Source organism: Lissotriton vulgaris, chromosome 1_1 (genome assembly GCF_964263255.1).
Source record: "Lissotriton vulgaris chromosome 1_1, aLisVul1.2, whole genome shotgun sequence".
Classification (NCBI taxonomy): domain Eukaryota; kingdom Metazoa; phylum Chordata; class Amphibia; order Caudata; family Salamandridae; genus Lissotriton; species Lissotriton vulgaris.
The window spans coordinates 1,055,690,971-1,055,706,870 of NC_141685.1; the positions used below are offsets into that span (position 1 = coordinate 1,055,690,971).

Below are 15,900 nucleotides of genomic sequence, written 5' to 3' on the forward strand. Positions count from 1 at the left end.
GAGGGATACCCCCCATAGTGACCCTTGCACTGATCTGGTTGTGACCTCTTAAGACCATGAACTTGGTCTTGGAAACATTTACCTCCAGCTCATGTTCGCGACAAAATAACTCAAACCTAGACAGGGCCTGCTGGAGACCCTGTCTGGTTTTTGAGATCAAAAGAGTATCGTCGGCGAACATGAGCAGGGGAATTTTCATTCCTGCTAAAGACGGGGCGTCTGTGGGGTGGTTGGCAAAATAATTAATAACCCTGTTAATATATAAGGAAAAAAGGGTAGGGGCTAAAACACATCCTTGCCTTACACCTTTGGCCACAACAAACCTGTCTGTCACCTCCCCTGGTTTGCCCCAGCGTACTTGGGCAAAGGTATTCCCGTGTAGATTAATAAGCAAACTCACAAGAGGGGCTGGCATGCCCATATCTAGTAAGCACTTCCATAGCCCAGCCCTCGGAACAAGGTCAAAAGCAGACCTTAAATCAACGAAGGCTGCATATAAGTTGCCATTACCTAAATGAACCGTCTTCCAAAAGAGAAGCATAAAGCGATAGGCCTGATCTGAGGTGCTCACATGAGACCTGAATCCAGCCTGAAGTGGTGTTAAAATATTATATTCATCTATCCATTCATGAATCCTGGCAAGGACAGGACGGGCTATGATTTTTTGCACCGCGTCTATGAGGCTGATCGGCCGGTAGTTAGAAGGAACCGACCGATCACCTTTCTTATATATGGGCAAGATTTCAGCCCAGGATTCGGGGACTCTGGCACCAGTGGCCAAGGCATTAACCAACTGGACCAGATATGGAACCCAAAGATCTTGGTCTTGCTGAAATAGATCAGCTGGAATGCAATCTGGACCAGGTGCCTTCCCCCTTGGAATAGATTGCAGGACAGATTTTACTTCAGTGCTTGTAAACACAAGGGAATCACCAATGGTGGCCAGCAGATGTTATCCTGAGTACTACCGGGGCCCTTAAATTGGTTCTCAAAGTAGCTAACCCATTGTTGTTGTCCTACCGATGATGGGCTTGGCCGGTCATCCTGAGACTGGCCCCATTTAAGTAAGTGCCAAAATTGCTGAAAGTTCTTAGAGCTACATGCCTCTGTTAACGTTCTCCACCGTTCTTCATCCCAGATCACCCTAGCTCTATGTTTCGCATCGTTGAATGCCTTCCTACAGGACCTTATTAAACCCAAATCTCTAAGTTTTAGGGCCTTAAACAGTTCTACATGAGTCCGACGGCACTCATCATTGAACCAATTTAGGATTTTCTTATTCCCCCTACCCCCCCTTTTAGAGAGAGATTTAATAAAAAGTTTTTTTAGGGACCTAAACAAAGTGGTATGAGTATCAGTGATAACTGTATTAATCACCCCCTGTGACTCACAATTGGTAATGACAGCAAGGGAGTCGGAAACCAAAGATCTGATAGTTTTACAAGCTTCAGGATCAACATATATTTTTGGCCAGCGTACTCTCCTCGTGTCATTAGTGAGTATTACTTCTTCCTGTACTATGTTACACATACAGTTATCTGGTCCAGTAAAGCTGGAATCCCTTAGTTCCACCACCAGAGGATCATGATCGCTTTCTGGGCGAGATGTTGCCTCCATATCCACTACCACAGGCCACAGTTTAACATCCAGTAGTACATAGGCAATTCTACTACTATATCTACCATTACAAAAGGTGTCTTTGCCCAGCCTATCAGAGCGTGTTCTACCATTCAGGGCATGCAGGCCCTGGTCCAAGCACATACCTTTGATAAAGATAGCCGCCTGGGTCCATTTTTTAATCGGGGGGGTAAATCAAGCTGAGGAATCCCCCAAGCCAGGTCTTCAGTCTCAGTTAGGGAACCCTCATCCGAACTCAACGGTTCAAAACAGGAATTTAAATCACCCATCATAACCTTGCGGCCGGCTGCCGGAGCTTCGCTTAAGTAGTCGTCCAGGCAGAGAAGAGCTGGGGAAACCCTACCACCCTGGATGCCCCTAGCATATATATTAATCAGCAGGATATCCAGCACACTGGTAGATTTAATACTGACAAGCAGTATGTCGGGGCTATCAATAAAAATTTCCTCTACTGACACACCCTCATGTTGCCGGACCCACACTGTCAAACCCCCCATAGCACGACCTCTATGTCCCCTAACAGCCAGTTTACTAAAAGACAGGTAGCCAGAGAAACATTGGTTGAAGTGCCCAGGTTTCTTGAAAGGACCAAACGTCACCTCTACGTATAAAATTAACCCAATCTGGGATAGCCATCCTTGACTCAAGACCAGCTATATTCCAGCTTCCCAAGATGACACCATTTCTGCCTATTAGAGTGCTGGTAGTACCTTTGTCAGGCATGTGCTCTTCATGGAACAATAGGGCAACATCTTCTTGCAAAGGGGCAACTCCTGGTTTAGAGACACTGTCCACCATACAAGCTGCGGTGGAAGAGCCAGTGAACCCACCCAGAGTGCCAGGAGCCTAAATGACACTCTCAGTAGTTGGATCAGCGAGTGGCACTGGATCGTGCACCGGAGCGGTTTCACCAGACCCACACAAAGGAACAAAGCCCTCTTTAACATTTTGGGCTGGTTGGCCCATTAGGTCTATAACATGACCAGAATTATTCACTAGGGTATCAACGACCCCCAAGCAGTCCAAACTACCCACACCAGCCCTAGTTGGGGTAATTGGTCAATCATTGAAATTCAACCCTGATAAAGGCTCATACAGATTCCTCAACGGGTTATTCCAGTACTCATTGGGCTGGATGTATTTGCTGTGGTTGTTTGGATTGGGGAAAATGCTTTGGTGTTGACGAAAGTTGGGGTGAACATGTGTGGCAGGATAGCCTGAAAACTGGGAGTTGGAATTAACCCAGTTCGGTGTAAAGGAAGAGCTGTTGTAGGCAGATTGTGAATATGATTGGAACAGGGCCTCAGGATTTATTGGTGGGCCATGGAAGCTAGGGGTAAAGTTGGTCCATTTAAGAGGATGAAGGTTTCTTTTAGGACGTTGTTGACCTTGTGGTTTAACTAGGGTCTCCGGATAAAAGTAACTTAGATTCCGCGTGGAAATTCCCCCTCGTAATTCCCCACATACCAATCGGTAAGATGAGAAACGACTCTGTGATCCCTAAAATTAATGATCACAGTATCACCCTCAATGTCCTTAGGACGAGGACCCACCCACTTACATCTGCGGACTGATATAATATCCCCGTTGAGATGGGCAGGGAGGGGTCTATTGGTTTTCAGCCAAAAGATGACTTTATTTTTTAGATTAGCGTTACTTTCCCTGTTGCCATTAGAGATTGGAGGCACACCCGTCAGAATAATAACAAAATTAGCAGAATCAGGTGGAAGTTCTACAATGTTCCTGCGGTTAACAAATGGTCTATTATTGGAATTGTCAGGTTTGGCTACCCCTTGATTAGGAGATGTCTTATTTCCCTCTGTGGATGACTTATTACAGGGCAATAGCGGCTTCTCTTTAGCAGTGATGGTAGCACGTGGGGGTTTAACTGACAAATCCTGAGCTTTTGGTTTACTGTTGGCTTTAGTGTTGCTAACATTTCCGGGGTGATTGCTAGGAGCAGAGATAATGACGCTAGGCTTGGATGGTTGAACAGGGTAGCTATCAGAGCTCGTGGGTTGGGATGTGACCACAGGGGCCATGAGGCGATCCATTTTTTCGCCCAATAGCCTCACACGCTCCAAAAGAGGTAACATGTATGATTTTAGAAGTTTCTCAAAGATGTCGTAGCACTCCTTGTTAAACCCTGTAGAAATATCCACAGAGGGTGTTGGTAAATGGGGGGTCCCAGAGGGAGCCTCAATCACAGGAAGTACCGTAAGGTCAGTTATCTGGTTACGTGTGGTAGAAGAAAGAGATTGTCGGCCAATACCTTTTCTTTTCACACCACCCTTTTTCCTTTTCTTCCTAGGGGGGGAACAGACAACTCTTATCTTTTTGGAAGATATGGGTCCGGGGAAACTATTAGTTTGGGCCAAAGTATTGTCACCCGGACCAACACTCAAACTAGATTGATTGGTAAAGGTTGAGTGTAACTCAGGGGCTGTGATCTGATCAACATGGATATTAATATTATTGGAGCTATTCGGGGCAGGGGTAGGACTATTAATATGACCCACACTATTAGTTAAAGAACAAAACAGGGGAACAGTTAGGTACCCGGAAAATACTAGGAATCTGGTCAGTGCTTGTCGAATCCAAATCTATAATCGTCTTCCCTTGCACTGCCAGTTCCTGAGAGTTATTTAATCCAGGTTGAGTGGGCAGTGGTAATTGTTTGAGAAGTTCAATAGAGCAACGTCGCTCAGCGCGTCTTTCAGCAAGAAGAAGTTCTTTATCAATCTCCTTACTTGCCTTCTCAAAGTATTTGTCAAGGGGCCCATGGAATGAAACACCCACACTAGGTGGGAGAGAACTAGACATATCTACAACTAGGACAAAATATTACACACTAAAACTGGACCCACAGTCTAACTACACCCTAGGGCACAATAACAAAGGTGATAGAAACACAAAATTATAGGTTAGAGACCTGGCCCAGCCCGGCCTCCTTCGGCCCCTGACGGCCACAGACGGTCCCGCCCTGTCCCGGGCTTCTCCCTGTCGCTCCCGCGCGCTCCCACGCAGCGTGACTCTGCTGCCGTAGATATAGTATCTAAGATGTAAGGGGGAGGAGCCTGCAGGGAGAGCGTCCCAGGTGGTGACAATTGGGGGTTGCGGGCGCACCTGGGACCTGTAGTCCTGCGCCCGCAACACGCTCGCAGCCCTGCTCAGTCAAGCTCCCACAGGCAAGGTCCCAACGATGTCCGTCCAGTTCAGGCAGCCCCACACAAAGCGGGACCCGCACAGCGGGTTCCGTGAGCAGTTATCAAAGAATGCGGGGAAAAGTTCAGCACAGCAGACCCAACGTTAAGGAGGCAACAGAGTGGAGAAATCATGATCAAATGAATATGAAATGAATGAATCGATTAGTTCAATGTGCCAAAAGGTCATTTAGGAATTGTGAAAACCAAATGTGCAGTGAGGAATATGTATTTGTGGCTTGGAGTGGATAAGGATGAGGAGAGAGTAGTCAGAATGTAGTGAATGTATAATGGCTGATAAAACATTAAAAACACTGAGGCTGCCCATAGCACTTTTTGAGTATCAAAAAGCACCATGGAAAAGCTTTATGGGACCCATTGGTGTTGACAGTAAGTACATTATTGTAGTTAATGGATGTGTTTTTCTATATGGCCATATGCTGAACTAGTTAACAAAATTGACACCGATTGTTTTTATTTAGGCCATTTATTTCAAAATGAAGATTTGACGAATTTTTATTGATAAGTGTACAATTCACTTCCACCAAACAAAAGAAGAGTATGTAATTGTGTGGCATAAGTCTTAGTGGAACATCACTTTATAATCAGTGTGGAAATGAAATGGTGAAGCGTTTTAATGGAGTTTGGAAGGGGGCCATTCCAAATTGCTTTCAAAAAATGGTATGAGTTGAGAGCAACAGATCATGAAAACTGTATAGTCTTATGGACAACAGTAGTTAATGCTACAAGTTACTCTCCTTTTGAGATTTTGAGAGGGAGGAAACCTACTTCAAAGTTTAAATCTCGTTGCTTAATAGGTACTAAGATTGTTTTGTACTTCCTCCACTGACCAATGCACAATCTACAGAAAAACATTGTGTATATAAGAGTTACTGTAAAAAGAGGCACTGTGTTAAACAGTATGATATCAAGGTGGGTGACTGGGTTAGCATAAAGAAACCTGGTAAAATTCCTAAAGTTGTTAGTATTTACTTTCGACCCTCATAAGATTCAAGTCCTAAATAAATTTGGTAAGAATGAAGGATGGTTAGTGTTGGTATTTTAGTAGAGTAGCCCCATGTACCAATAGTAATGGCAATATGCATACACAAAAGTTTAATGCTACTTGTTATGAAAGTGATGTTGAGTATGATAACAAGAATTGAAGTGCTTAAATTTCGGCTTCGTCAACGTCGAGCGAAGATGGAACTTAGACTTGTGATTTACAAGTGTCTACATTTGATTCTGATATTGATTCTAATGTTCCTGCAAATATGTTGGAAACTGAATTCCCAGCAGAAGCTTCTGTTTCTGTTCCACAGGGAATAGAAACTGAGAAGAAAACAGGAGACTTTAGAATAGAGTAACTAAACTTCCTAAAGCTTTAGATGACTTTGTGGTATTATAATTGTTTACTCATGAATACGACTTCAGGTTATTTACTAATGTTTTTTTCTCAGATTGATCTTTGTGTAGGATTTTATGTCTTATTCACCATTTTATGACTTTAGTTTATAGGTGACAGAATAGGTTCATAACTTTTGCTTTTGGTATTATGGGTGGAAAACTTTGATTTGGTTATAATGGGAAGGAATAGGTAATGTTGGATTGAAGTTGGAATGTAGTCGTGGAATTGGAATGTGGTTGAAACGAAGGTTAGGAGGAGCGGGGGCGAGTTGAAGTGAGGAGCGATGTTGTAGCGGATCCTATCTACTTAAGGAATAAATGTGTTTATCTACTCATTTCTGTGCATGGTTACTACACTTCCTCTCACTCATCTCTCTGTCCTGACACCACCTCTTCTCCTGACAAATGGCATAGGTCTGGAAAGTAGAATGGAATCCGGATTGTGGGACCGTGGTAGGATTTAAAGAAGAATCGCCTTTTAACACAGTGTAGAAAATAGTAAATCCACCCGCTGAATGATGATTCTGATGAAAGCAGCAATGCCTGTCTGAATATGGACTAAAACAGGAGATACATCTCTAAAGACTTTGTCAGCAGTATTGTATCATGTTAGAGAGAGAAAATGGTTTTCCGTCAGACAAAGAGACATATGACCTCTCATTAGTCCCTGCTAAGACAATTTAAAGGCCTTCTAATGTCAGTTAACATATCCACCAGTTTGTGAGGGACTTTGTGGAACAGGTATGGAGAGACCCTGATAAAATAATGCTTCGAAGATTGATTACCATATTGTACAATCTAGAGAATATGGAGCCAGTTTTGCCGGGCAATAGTCGCATGGATTTTGTGGTGGCCAGTACTACACTGTCTTCCTTGATTTCTTAAAATAATGGCATCAGCCTGGCCAGTGAATGAACTGCTGGTGACCAGAATCTAGCTAGATGCCACAGAAGAGGAAGCATATGGATCTTTGGTCTGTGCGAAGACATGATGCCATATGACTCTGGACCTCTAGTCATAGTCTGGCTAGTGCCTCCTGGCTGGGCAGCAATTTAAGTAATATTGGAGGCGTGCAATCCTCTTCTCCTATTTTCAGATTCCTGGGATATGGCACTATTCTTATTCCTGATCCTACTTTTGTAACTAGAGTGAAATCTGTATTACAGAGTGCAGGAAGTTCTACTTCTTCCATCTCCTTATACTGTTGAAGAAAAATTATTTAGAGACTTGGATGTTAAAAGGTCTCTGAATAAGTGCAAAACTGATCACTTATTTGTGACTTTTGGTAATCGTGGTAGGGGTAAAAAGGCTACAAAAATTACTTTGATCAGATGAATAAAGTAAGCCGTACTTTTGGCAGGACTTTCTTTATTTCGACTAATTTAGCCATAAAAGATACAAACATCATCATAAAACCGCAATCTATACAATAGCAGGATGATAAAACTTCCCAATCCATAGTAACATTTAAAAAAAGTAGGTGATACGTTTTCCATTCATCATTAAATGTCTAATACGCTGGTTTTTAAAAGTTTTTTACAACAGAACATTCTTGTGAAAGTTTGAGAATTAATCATTGGTTACAAAATTCCTGCGCTTCATCCACAATGCTGCCAAAAATTTGGCCACAGCAAAAACTATAAAACTAGATAAATCAGTTTTTAGAATTCTGTAGGCCTGCATACATTGGTTAAAACCCAAGTTTCTACACAACGGCACAAGCCAGTACCTTCTCGCTTTTTTATAGGCCGGGTAGAAAAACATGATATGCAATTCACTTTCCAGTTTATTATTACACCCCGGACAACATTTTTCAGAGGAGGTGGTCCATTTACTAGTAAAAGCTCTGATTGGCAGTGAACCATACCTCCATTGTAAATGCAACTTTCTGGTTAAAATAGGAAAAATATCATCCATCACTGACTCAAATGAATAAAGATCTTTTTCTTTTAAAAAGAAATCTGTTAAGGTCCCTCTTTGGACACCCTGTATACAAGCCGTTATTTACTATCATAGAGTTTTACTAAGTGCTTTCGTGAGACCCTGCTACAGGCTGCCTCCGGGTCAGCCCACAATTGTAAAATCCCCAGCTTTCCCAATTCATTTTTTATATAATTAAGCCAAGGAATTTTACACACTTTTTGTAGGCTTAAAATTTCTTGGAGTTCCTGCCTATATTTAAGAAGCTCCGGTGTGCTCCAGAGCCTTTGCCAGAATATTAGGTGTTTAAGGCCCAATACCTCATATATTGGTCTAAGGGCCATGTCCAGCCTCAATGGTAGCAGAGGAGTGCTAGAAGGCAAGGCAAAAAGTTGTCTCAGAAATTTTCTGTGACAAGGATCTCAGCTCTACACTCATGACCCCAAAGTTCCCCTCCATATACCACTGCCCCACTGGCCTGTGTTTTATAGATCTCTATAGGTGGGCCAACCGGTCTGATTGTTGATGTATTGGGAAGCTTAAAGATGCCCCCTATTAATTGGCCCAGTTTGAGTCTAGATTTAATTTGGTGGGGGGTCCAGAACATACTTTCATTTAGGGTCACCCCCAGGTACTCAAAAGTCTGAACCCTTTCCAACCTATTAGAGCCTATACTCTGGTTTGGACGAGTGGTCGCTGGGGCATTAAAAACCATTAATTTGGTTTTCAGGGCATTAATTTCTAGCCCCCGGTCCCTGCAGAATGCCTCGCAGCCATCCAACACCCTTTGAATCCCCATTGGGGATTGCAACAGCAGCAGGGTGTCGTCTGCAAACATGATTGCAGGCACCCTGCTGCCGGCGAGCTTAGGAGCATCGGTGTTGGTTATCCCATTTAAGTGGTCAATTACCCCGTTAACATAGAGGCAAAACAGAGTAGGTGCTAGAATGCACCCCTGTCTTACCACCCCGGCCAACGGGGAATTTGGCGGACATTCTTCCCACACCTTACTCGAGCAAAGTTCTCCGGATGGAGCCGTAGTAAAATGTTCAAGAGATGGGATGGAATCCCCATCTCTGCGAGCACGGACCATAACTTGCCCCTTGGAACCAAGTCAAAGGCCGCTCGTAGGTCCACAAAAACTGTGTATTAACTCCCCCTTTCGATCTTAACAGTTTTCCAAAAGAGAAGGAACAGGCGGAAGATTTGATCAACTGTAGATATGTTCTTTCTGAACCCTGCCTGGTAATCACTCAATATGGAATTCTCCTCCTTCCACTCTTGGAGGCGACCGAGGATCAGCCTCCCGAAGATCTTTTGGGGAACGTCGATCAGGCTGATAGGCCTGTAATTAGCTGGGAGCAGAGGAGAGCCCTTCTTATAACTAGGGACAATCTCTGCACCCAGCCAGGTACCAGGTACCGACATGCCCCTCTGGATCGCATTGTAGATGACCAAGCATGAACCCGCAATATGGGCTCCGTACTTGTTGAAGAGGTCACCCGGGAGCTTTACCAGTCCCGGTGCTTTCCCTGGTGCCAGTTTGTGAATTGCAGCAGTGACGTCTTCCATTGTAAAATCGTCGCCAATAGATTGGGGGGTAGAGTTCAACAGCGACTCCCCCCTCAATTCCCCTTCCGATTCAGCATTACCTCCAGCATACAGAGTCCAGAAGTGATCCTCCCAGACACTAGCTGATATGTTAGCCTCGACGGCCGCCAGCGGCTCATCCGACTCAGTTTTTACAATAGACCATTAACCAGTGCAAGTCTAGATGCGTTAGGCCACTCCAGAAGGACACACTGCACATCCTCCAATAGTGTGTTCAGGTGTTTGGCCTTGCAGCCCTGGTGGACACCCACCCAGATTATAAGGCCCCCTGACGGGCGTCCCTTACCCCCCCCCCCAGCGTGCCGAAACAAAAAAAGAGGCATAACCGGCACATATTTTCTCCTATCTAGCCCAGGTTTCCTGGAACATACAAACATCGTTCCCGTCTATAAACGATCCCCACTCTGAGCAATCAAACTTTTTTGCCAACCCTGCCAGGTTCCAGGACAATATGAGTAGGGAGCCTGAGTTGGTGTTATTATAGGCTTTCCCCCTAGGAATTGTGAGGTCCATATTAGATTTCACCAGATCCTGTGTGCCCTGTTCTATAAATGCAAGTTTTGGGTCTCTACCCAAGCTAAGCTGATCAATACTAACAGCAGATAGACCTACCGATTGCCCCAGATTATTACTCACTAGCAGAGCACTATCTTGTGGCTTTCCCACTAGAGTCCGTACTCGCCCGCCACTAGACTTCGAAAGCGTGCCACTGTTGCCCTCCATTTCCACACATTCCTCAGCCCCCAAGTACTTGGAATGTAGTCAATCTACCCCGTCGAGGCAGCTATACCGTTTGTGGTTACAGAAGGTTTCAGGCACGTGCATAAAGCCCATCCTTGCCAGATTACCCCCCCCCCCCCCCCCCTCTGCTTCCCCCTCTGCGTTCCACTCTTGCCCATCCCTCATCCATCTCCCGGTTTTCACCCAATTGGGCTGGTGGATAAACGAAGGACAATGGGAGGGACTGGATGGTAGTACCTGATTCTTGGTTCCGCCATGCACATATGTGGGAAACAGTTCTAGGGTACCTAAAATTCACTAGCACGCAGTCGCCACTCACCGTTTTAGTAGTATTACCTACCCAATGGAGCCTTCTTACCATCAGGATCTCACTTGACATTTGGAAGGGGAGTGGTCTATTCTTGTTCAGCCAGCTAACAACCTTATTTTTGAGTGATATGAAGGGTTCTCTGGTCCCCGCCTCTAGTGCAGGAACTCCCGCTAGATCAACTACAAGGGGGCTAGCTTCAGGGGGCAGGTCAGGTGTTAATTTATTTCCATTGGTATTACTCTCTCTAGCGATTTGCGTTCTGCTAATTCAGCAGGAGTCTTGTCAACCATCGGGGGATTCACTTGTGGCACGGGGCTGGGGTTCCTACCAGGAATACAAAAAAGTACAGGTGCTGGGCTAGCTATGGGGTTGGTGCTAACTAACTGCGCCCCCCCCTGACATATCTCCTTCCTTTCCCCATTCAACTTATTTCTAACCATGGTCAAACTATCAGCAGCCCCAGCTGTGGCCTTCTCAATGCTAGACCATCTTACTTCAATCTTAAGAAGTCTGTCTTCTAAAGGTTTGAGAAGTGTCTTAAAAAGAGCACCCAGATTTTCAGATGTCAAATCAGTGCCAGGCGATGCCAAATTACTAATATTTCGGGCGCCTGGAATGACAGGAGGCAATCCCACCTCTGAAGGAACAATAGACTCTCCTATATCAGCAGCGGCTCTGCCTTCGGGGATCAGGCAACTCGATTGTTTAGCCAGTTTTGCCTTTCTCCCATCAGGTTTTTGTGCCGCCCGTTTCCTTTTAGGTACCGCCCCCTCCCGGTTCCCCCGTGTCTGTGTGTTATTTAAACTTACTTGACTATCGTTAACGGGGACATTAAGTAGCAGATTGTTCTCCGGCAAAACTGGCGGAGTAATGTCATCACACACAATTACATTTTCCCCAGCAGAAGACTCATTTACTATTAGATTGTCGGCGGGCCCCGGGAGTTCGTTTATAGTTTTTTCCACACGCCTTTCGGGTGTTTTCGCATTCGCTATACCGCAGAGTGATCACCTCTTAGCAGATGTTATTTCCTGGGATAGCCGCCTTTCCAATATGGTAATTTCATGGGAGAGAAGAGAGTTGGCTCTGCCAATTAATTTTTCCATTGTTCCTACTGTAGAGCCGACCGACAATGTATTTACTCCTCCTCTCTCGTCCCGCCATTCTTCTAGAATTAATCCCAGAAGGAAGCCTAGGCGTTTGGGATAAATGAAGATATCTGTAAACCACAAACAGCAGATAAATGGGGAGGTGGCCTGGTCCGGTCTAGAACGGGCTAAAACGGGCTAGCCCTTGGCCCAGGCTTCGCCCGGTGCGCGCCCGCTCGGGTCGCGGATGTAGGTGGAGCTAAGTAGAGGGAGGTGGAGGTGGGAAGAGGCCCCAGCTGCGGCAGATGACAGCCCGCTAGGCCTGCTGGTCCTCGCAGTCCCGCGACCGAGAAGTTCGCCCGAAATTTCAGCCCAGGTCGGCAGGTATCAAGGTTTCACACTAGGTCCCAGGAGCAGAAGTAAAAACGAAGCAGTCTGAGCTCCCAACACATATCTGCTTGCGAGCTAGCTGGTTCTGGAAATGTTCCAGTCCAATGAAGATCAACAAGAGGGACGGCTACATGCTAGGCGTATAACATGGAAATTACTGAGTTTTGAAGAGCGGCAAAGTTAGTCATCAGAGTATACTATTTGTTAGACATTAACGATTTGTATAAGGTTTCAAACTTGCAATGACATTTGGGTATAGGTGTTCTCAGATCTGCAATGTCATGACTTATTCTTTACTAGTTTTCTGGTGTTTTTTTCTATATTCATTAAATGAGGGTGTTATATTCAAGATTCCTCCACATATTTACTCATTGATTGTAGAGGGTTGTAGCTTTGGTATATCTCGGGATAGTACAGAGTTGAGCAGCCGGGTCTTAGAGGATTGCACTGCAAGGCCTAGTCACAAAAGTACAATAGTATATTGCCCACCTCAAGTAGCCTGCTGTTTATAGACCCCGAAAAAAGTATCACAAACAAATTGGATGAAAGGCAACATATAGCAATAGAACAACGTGTATGCACTCAATGAGACGACCTATTAAGATGCTGTTATTAGTCTTTTATTTTCAGCTGTATAAAGTATGCAGATGATGAAACCAGCCAACGCGTTTCACCCACGCATGGGCTTCTTCAGGGCAAAAAATGTTTGATAATAGAAATGATTCTACTATGGCCGTCTTAATTGGCGGCTAAAATCGTATAGAATCTGAATGAAACAATTTATTTATTGTGGATAAGCTCTCCAGTAGGAGGAGGATTCTCGCAGAGTACAGCTAGAATCCTGTGTCCGTCGCAATAGATCTATGGAACCGTGTCCGGAATAAGTCTTACAGGGAGTGTAGCCTTCGCCAAAGCTATCTCATTAGTAACAACTGGAACGAGGAACATATGGCTGATGGCCCTATTACTTACTGGTAACCTTCCTTACTCTTAGTCCATCCATCCAGTCGCCTTCATTTCAGTCCTTTGACGGGGCTTCGATGCACACAAGTGAAGACTGAAAGTGCCTGCCCCTATATGTTAACCAGTATGGGTCGGTATGCTTGCATTTTAGGATGCTCCTGCTTTGTTCCGGTCTAAAGTGCCACCACCTCATTAGTACGGAGTGTGAAAAGGGCGAGATAGACTACAAATAATGAATAATACTGTTCATTATTAGAGCGATTGGGCAAAGTAATTTGGCTCTTAACACTGGTGTGGCGCTTGACATTTTGCCATCTTGCGTCTGCCTATTTCAGTTGTCTTGGATTTTGGCTGCTGGCGGCCCTGGCTCTGATTAGGATTCCATGTTACATCCATCAATGTCTGCCATTTGGCAAGATTTGTCATTTATAGCAATTGGGTTTTGTGGCTTTCTTTATCATAAATGAGTGAAAATGGTGACTAAGCTACTGCAAGACGGTAGAAGTACTTAATTGAAGCATGACGTTTTCAGGATCTTTTTAAAAAGAGGAGGTTTACAGTATGCCTCAGATTGTCAGAGGAACAAGCAATATGGGGGAATAGTTTTCCAACACCTTTCTTTGTTATTCTTGGAATACGCCAATACATTTTTGCTAGGAGATCATGGAGCTATGGTGGGGTTATCAAGCTTGAAGAATTTGTGCAATTAGTCCGAAGCTGAGTAATAGTCACTTGTGCACAGTTGTCATCTTTATAGTCTTAATTCTAATATCCAACCGGTGGAAATGTAGTTTCTTTAACAAAGATCAAATCTACTAACTTAAGAAGAGTACATACTGCTCTTACTAAAGAATTGTGAATGACACAAGTGTTTAGTGGCCTGGCACCATTCTCTCTTCCTAGGTTCTTAGTCTACAAACCTTCTTTTCAGGTTGTGGTCCACTGAATATGTAAATTTGGTCTGAACCTACATTTTTGGTTTCTTTTGGTTCAAATGAAATGCCATATTCTTTGAAGGACACCACTGATGGTATACTCGGAGCATTCCTCATAAGTATGTAGGCGTGCATGTTATGTCTTCATATTGGGACCTACTCTCTAATTCGCTGTGGCTTCCACTTTTTAATTACCGTACTATTTTATTTTTGCGTCTATTGAGGTGGTCTTGTGACTCTGTTCTCTAGGTTACCGTGGTTAGCTATCCCCTCCCTTTGTCTAAATTCGACTCAGCCTCATGATGGGTTAGCAGGTACAGGATGTATCTGTCTGGTGATAGGGCTACCTTCTCTGGGGATGCCCAATAGTTCTTCAATTTTTTAGGAAAGGCAGGCCGTTCATCTTCTTGGTTAGGAGGTGCTGCTCTCTTTTTCTGTAAATAGCAGGCACAGCTTTGCTCTTTCTTTTGTTTCTATATGAATGTGTTTGTTTTTCCACCCCAGGCTTTTTAGGTCGATCTTGGGCAGGGCATGCGCTGCTCTGCAAGGCATGCTGTATTGTGGTACAAACTTGAAGCTCCGACCACTCTGTCTATATTTTTCATTGGCTTGTGGGATTGTTCTTTGGAAACTGTGGCTTTTCATTGGTCAAGGGGCTGAGTAGTCCCTCTTGGCACAGCCTTGTCTCAATTTGTAACCTCCCATGGCGACACCACCTGTTACATGTGTCGTTACTCAGTAGGCTTTAATTGCAGCCTCTGAGCACTATTTTGCTAAATGGTTTTCTGCCGTGCTTTTGCAGGTAGGACAAGCTCTCTTGCAACACTTTATTATTATTATTTTTTTTAAATGGCGGCCCACCCTTTCTTTAAACACGGCTGGCTCCTGTATAAAACGGGGGCAGCCGACATTGTCGTGAAAGGTCATGTGGAGCTTTTACCAACAAGCATTTTTTTGTCAACTTGACAAAAAAATGCTTTTTTTGTGTGCCCATTCAAAAAAGGGAAATGGTCTGGGAGCTGCAGAAAAAAAGGGAAACTTTACTGTGGCTCTTCCCGACGCAGTAGGGGAGCCGATACTATAAAATATTCACTGCACTACAAACTCGTCCCATAATGCTTTGCTGGCCCTTTATTCAAAACACATTTTTGCCCATAACTCAGCCTATGGCGGTTCTAGATCAATGGGACCACTGCAAAATCATTCCACATGGCATACTTTTCCTTTCTAGGTTATCATCTGGAACCTCACCTTAAGTTGGGGGGGACCCCGAAATAATCACCTTTTCCGTTGTTAGATGAATTTTAAATCCGCTCTTCCATAGTTGGAGCTAATGCTCTACAGTTGGAAGGAGGTGTTTAAGCAAATTTTTCCCTTCCTTTAGACTAGCTGCGTTTAAGAAGTGGTGCAGATATGTGGCTTGCAGCACTTGTACTAAAAAACAAAAATAATTGTTGTACGTTTTCAGGTGTGTCAGCCATCTGTGAATTGAAAATGTTCCTTTCCTCATTATTGGAAGTGTGGGCTCCCTGCTCTCCTTTATTTATTAATTTATTATTTATTTTCGTGGTGTTTTTTTTTTGTTTTGTTTGATAGCCGCAGGTTTCTGTCTTGATGTAGTACTTATTCATTTTTGGCAGTACCAGGCACTGCTCTGGGTCTTTCAACACAGAAATATAGTTTTACCATCGGTT

The 15,900-nt window shown here is 44.2% G+C and overlaps 1 protein-coding gene across 2 annotated transcripts in view; it reads left to right on the plus strand.

The window, feature by feature from the left end:
* Positions 1-15,900, plus strand: part of EIF3L (eukaryotic translation initiation factor 3 subunit L) — a 78,291-nt gene that overhangs the window by 9,397 nt on the left and 52,994 nt on the right. The window lies entirely within an intron of this gene.